The following is a 6,002-nucleotide window of genomic DNA, read 5'->3' as shown; positions in this document are numbered from 1 at the left end:
GATTTTGGTTGAAGAGGAAAGCTTTTGACTGATTTGTGAAGATGCAAAAATCAGACAGGAGCAGAATGTTTTCTTTTTCTCCTTTTCCTTTTTCCAGTGGTTTTTGTTACATGCTGATGTTGCTAAAACAACCGTCTTCTCTCTGGAAAAAGTCTGCAAATCCTTTTGATGACATGGTGTATATAGAAACACACAAAGAAAATAGAATTATTGTTGTGCACTTATTTCTTCCACGCTTTCTGAAGGCATTTGGAGTCCTTTGTACCTTTTGTCCTACATCTTAAGGTGATATGGCACAATCTTCCTCAAAGCTGAGCATTGAAAAGTCAGTAGCTTTTGGGTTGGCATGCATTTCAACGGGGGGCCAAACAAAGCGAGATCTTCTCCCTGCAGAAACCTTTTCTGCCTCTATCTCCCTGTGCAGAGGTTCATTAATTTTGCGTTTGCCTCCCAGACTGCTGAGTGGAGCAGAGAGAGCCCTCCGCGATTCCTGTTTTAGTGTTCCTCTATGGACAGCTTTGGCTTTCCTGTTCACCACAGGTATAAAGCTGCCACTCGCACTTACTCCTATTCTTTCTCAAGCTTACTGATGAAATGTTTTCCCAGCAGAAGACAGCACTTCTTCCCCAGGAATCAGATTATAACATCGTGGCTGATCTCACAGAGGTCATATCACCCTAGGGCAAGGGGGAGAGGGATTTCTACCAGTTAGCTCTACTAAGCCAAGCACATTGCTCTTCGAAGAGGAGCTGGTTTTAATGGCGTATAAATGGAGTGAGAGCGGCAGCATGGAAAGATGTATTTTTTCTCTGTCTCCCAAAGTCCATGAAAACTTATTAAGATACAAAGTGAAATCTGCAAGGGTGTTTTGTGAATGCCAGTGAGCTCCATATGATAAACAGCATATTAAAAAGCACTGAGGCATGCTGTGATAAACGCTGTCCCTCCTTGCCATTGTAATATATACAATCAGCAAGAGATATCATCCTGTATTCAATCAAAATCAGGACCGGAGTCTTTGTTCCTTCCAGACACAAGCTACGAACTGTGATTTCTATTTTAATCTGATCAGCGCCTCTGGCATTTAAGATGGGCTGTGGAGCTGAGAACGTAATGAACTGCTTCATTTTTCCCCTGCTAAGTGATATTTTAAAAAAAGCCTCAGAAAAGAGAAACAAACAAAGCTAGACTGGGTCACTTAGAAACACAAACTGCGTTTCTTTGCAGGTGCAAACTGATTTATACCAGTTGTGCATGTGGGCCTTGGTCTGGGCTCACAAATGCTCCACAAATTTCTATTTTCTTTCATTTCAAAAACCTAGAGGCTTGCGTTTGCATGTCTTGCTAGATCAGCTCCCCCCCAGCCCGGAAAGGATGCTCACTTCTCTGGCCAAGAAAATTCACCAGTCTGGCTGCCTTGCTGTGGTGTCATTGGTGACCAGCTTTAAAATCCCCGTACCTTTTGCTTGTCCTAATCCAGATCAAGGCCAGAGGAAGGAGAAGGGTAAGTCTTAAGTTCTGAGTCAGGAAACACCACTGGCTACATAAGGCGTTTTTCTGGGATGGTCATGAAAAATCTAATTTCATGCTTGTGATGATGGTAGAGAGAAATTAATCTTATCCCAATTGCCAGCCTGAAGGAAGACAAAAATGATTTATTGCAGTAATGTGGAACTTTGTAAGAATGCATCCTCTGTGTGGGAGCTGTACTAAAAATGCTGTTGACAGTTGTAGCTGCTTTTCAAGTGGACAAAGGACTAGAACATTGAAAATGTCAGGTATCACAGGTTTCATTACAGTTCTCCATGGCACCACTAAGGTCATTCCCTTTTAATAGAGTTTGTTCCTGTTTGGGTATTTTTTAAATTCAGAACGCAATGCTTCACCTCCTGCAATCGGTATGTTTTCTCTACGGAAGCAGACACCAAGGATAACAGCACCGTCAAGAACACTTTGAAAGCTGCCAAGTGCTATGCCAAGGTTGTTGCTTTTGCTGACAACCAGCAAGAAGTTGCTTTTAAGTGGTTGAACATTGGCATGTTTTGCTAATGTAAGTCTTGGAATCAAGGCTTAAAATAGCTCATGGACTACCTGCTTAAGCTGAATGAAGTGAAAGATGAATCAGAGTTGACTGTGCCGGAAGCTACTGGGGTTTGAATCTCTGGTCTACAAGAAGATTTCATTAGAGGTCTTGAGTGAATTCCTTATGTTCTCTGTGCCTGAAAACCGTATCATAAAACAAGAGCACCCCTGCAGCGATGAAGGTACGGAGTGTGCTGGGTTGTTCGCAGTGTGCTAACACTATTAAATCTCGATAACGATGGCTATTACATCTCAATTATGTTCGTGAAATGTTGGGGTGCTGGCGAGCCCACAAGTGACTGTGTACAGCATGTAGGTACAGGATGGCAGAAGTGGCCGAGTGTTTGCTCTCCAGCTGAGCCCGGGGGGGGCTATTCCACAACAAATGTGATTTCAGAGGAGCGAGCATCACGTTGTGCAACCCACACTCCAGTTATTCAGTGTACCTACTACATCAATGCCAGCTTGGCCGTGCAGCAGCTTTCCCTTCACGCATTTCTGGAAAAACATGAGTTTTACCAACCTCCCTTGTAGCTCTGGCCCTGGGACTCTTCCCTTGCATGTCTGTCTTCGGCAGGGAGACGAACCACAGACCTGTGTGACCTAGTGTTGATACCTGCTCAGCCCTGAGACATTTATAAAGAAAAAATGGTATGTGAATATGAATATTTTCATTGGAAATTACATAGTTAAGGAGTAGTGATGAGATACAGAGCAATCAGACTTCCTGATTAATTATGATGTGTTTTAGTGGTGCCTGAGGCTGAAAGCTGCATCATTGCAGAAGTGTTAGACATACCCTTTCTACTGAGCAGCTTCCAAAGACAGCAAAAAGGAGAAGCAGAAGAAAGGAACAAAGAAATTCCAGTCTAACTGGTTCAGCCCTTAATGCGACTGAAGCTAATGCAATGGCAAAATATGCTGTGCCTGTCCTTTCATCTTCGTGCTGCGTTTCATCAAGATGAGGGAGGATGAAATGGTCCATCCAAGATACTAATGTTACACACAAGAGAGGAGTTCTTTATTCTTTCTGTACCTTTGCCGATCTTGAAGCAGATCTTCCAGGCTGTGTTCATAATCATTCCTTTATGTAACTTCAGTTTACAACAAAGCTGAGACATCTCAGCAGCGCACAGTGGAGCAGCAGCAGTGTGAAAGCAGAGTGGACTGTTCTGCTTTACAAGACGGTTTTACATTTTTGCATTAAAAGGGTGAAGGATATTGCTTCCCATTTCTTCAGGATTTCATAGAGAAACAGCCAAGTATAATTAAATGTCTTGTCACTGGTGATACAAACCAGCCAAGCCCGCCAGTGCTTTCAAGCAAGAGGAAGAGGTCCCCACTGGAAAGACTAAAATTTATAGCGAGTGGATGCACGGGTCAGTGTGTGGCTGTTGTATCCACACCTGTGATGATATTCTGGCCATCTCTGAGATGTTTTAAGTTTCATTTAAGTTTTTTTGACTCCTCCCGCTTATTTTGCTTTCAGTAAGTCTGTCTTCAAGAATGAAACAATTGTGGTTTCTCTCTCTTTAGTAGCTACAGTCGCTGGTGGGCTCAGCTGACCTGTCCTAAACTTTCCATCGCCGTCCTTTCCCCCTGGCATTTGGCTGAGTGAGCCCAGGGCCGGGCTGGCAGCTGGCGGAGGCTGGGCTGGCTGCTGTGCGCTCGCCCTGCGTGGTTTTTCCCCCGGGAAACAACCCCAGCACTTTGGTTCGGGTACCCCGCAGCACGCGGGGCCACGTCTGCGCTTGTGTACTTCTGGAGGGGTTTTGCACTTGAGTGCCCAAAGTCGCTTCACGCTCTGCTTCATACTTCACAGCCCACAAGAGACCTGTAATAACAACCAGGATGCGCTGCCTTCTTGCTTAAATACCCTCATGAATATACTCCAACCTGATCTACAGTTCAAACAAATTCAATAAAGCAGAGGAGGATTTAAAGACATTTTAAATAAATTAACTTCTGGATGGATGTTTATTAAACTTTATGAAGCCATTTACTAAAATGTAACTTTTGTTTCAAAAGGCACCTGAAATTTTCCTCTTGTGAACTATGGAAATGACTTTTATAATTGAAATGAGAAATACGGGCCAAATAGAAAGCATTCCTCATTTCTTGAGGCACAGCCCTTTCCTCAAGCAAAGGAAAAAAGAAATTCATTGACTCTCCACAGCCTTTTGTTTTCCTTTGCATTGGTGGGGTGTGATGTGATGCCCCATTGCGTGACATCGGGTGGGAGGTTTGCATGGGTGGAGCGGGGAGCTCTGGTTCCCCGGAGTTTTGCTTTTTCAAGGAGTCAGCCCTGAGCTAGAGAAGTCACGAGCAGAGGGCAACATTTTTCACTCCAGCTTGAATGTGGTCTGGATTTCTGCATAAGCAATGGAGGCTCCACTGAGAGCATTGTGCCCTGCACAAAAATCTCCTGCAGCCAGAAAACAAGGACATTGCCGCGTGTCGTGGGTTTTCACTGCTGAAGACACTAACTGCAGCTCCTTAGGCAGCGGACTGAAAATACACCTTTTAACAGAGCAGGGCTGAATGCCAAATAAAAGGATCCATAAAATAAATTATTTGATTCTTTAATAATTGATGGTGTAGGGACAATAGAGGCTCTTCTCATCTGGAAGCAGGACCAAAATGCTTTCGGAGAGGCGGTGCATTTCAGCTAGGTTTTAGAAGATGAATTTTCCAGGCATGAATGATCCCAAATATTTAAATTTTATTTTGTTGCTGTTTTCCAAGCAACCTCTCCCTCTACCAGAAATCAAAACAATAGGGTTGAATGGCTAAAAACTATGAAGATTTTGTGGGTTTTCCTGGTGCTCAGCTGAGCTGTTTCACAACAGAACGTTAACCAGGAGCTGCAGGGAGAATGGAGGCGACTGATTTTTGCTCATTAAGTGTAAGGACACTTTAATAAATTGGGCGATACCCAAGTATTCTGTTCCCACAAAATTGCATCTGTGTTAGAAAAATGGCTGCCAGGGAGGAAGTGGTTCATGCAAAAGAGGGAAGGTAGGAAGGGAAACCTCACTGTTAAGGCACAGTAAACCTCCTTTGTTTTTTCAGCAACAAATTCTCTGGGATGAGGGCTGTCTCCTTCGCTGCGTACCTACAGCTCCTAGTGCAATAAAGCCCTGATCTGCTCAGTTTTCTGGGCAGAGCTGCTGCAGAAATAGTGGCCGAGGTACGTCTCTAATGTTCGCCCTACGACAGGGGAAAGCAAGCAGGCAAGACAAGCACGACAGGAGTTCAGAAAACAGCCAGGCTCCTGTAGTGCCACCTGGATCTCAAGCCAGCAGCTGCCCTCTGTGCAGCACGGGTCTTTCTTGAAGCCCAGAAGATCTCCACTCCCGTACTTCAGGCTTGTGCGTGCCACACGCTCAAAGCCCAGGGGTTCAACCAAAGGGAGCTGGATGCTCACCATCGCTGCTCCTAACAGCACAGCGGGACTGTACACCAGCACGGACCCTCTTCGGTTTTGCCAGATCTCAGGAGGGATTTCTCAGGGCAAGCTTCACTGATGGGAGTCTCCCTCAGACCTAGCCAGACTTTCCCCCCCATCTGTTTGCCGACTTGCAGACACGAGCAGCAGCTGGCGTTCGGATGCTGCGTTGTGCCGAATAGCCAGTGCTTGCAGGCTGTGGGAGAGGAGCACGCGGGCGCCCTCGGGCCAGTTCAAGGTCGATGGGGTTTCACCGGTTTAGACCACAGCCAGATAGCCTGTGCTGGTAAGCAGGCTGTGTGATAAAGGCACAGCTGCCATTTCAAGCATAAGTAGCCCAGGCCTTAAATTCGGATATTTATTTCTTAGGATCGATAAATGACAAAATAAAATAAAATAAAATACCATACAGTACAAAGGCTATATCGGGAAGTAACCATTTCATTACAGTTTGATCAGTAAATACAGTATC

This window comes from Pygoscelis adeliae, unplaced genomic scaffold, assembly GCF_000699105.1.
Source record: "Pygoscelis adeliae isolate BGI_AS28 unplaced genomic scaffold, ASM69910v1 Scaffold286, whole genome shotgun sequence".
Taxonomy (NCBI): domain Eukaryota; kingdom Metazoa; phylum Chordata; class Aves; order Sphenisciformes; family Spheniscidae; genus Pygoscelis; species Pygoscelis adeliae.
This window is presented reverse-complemented; position numbering follows the sequence as displayed.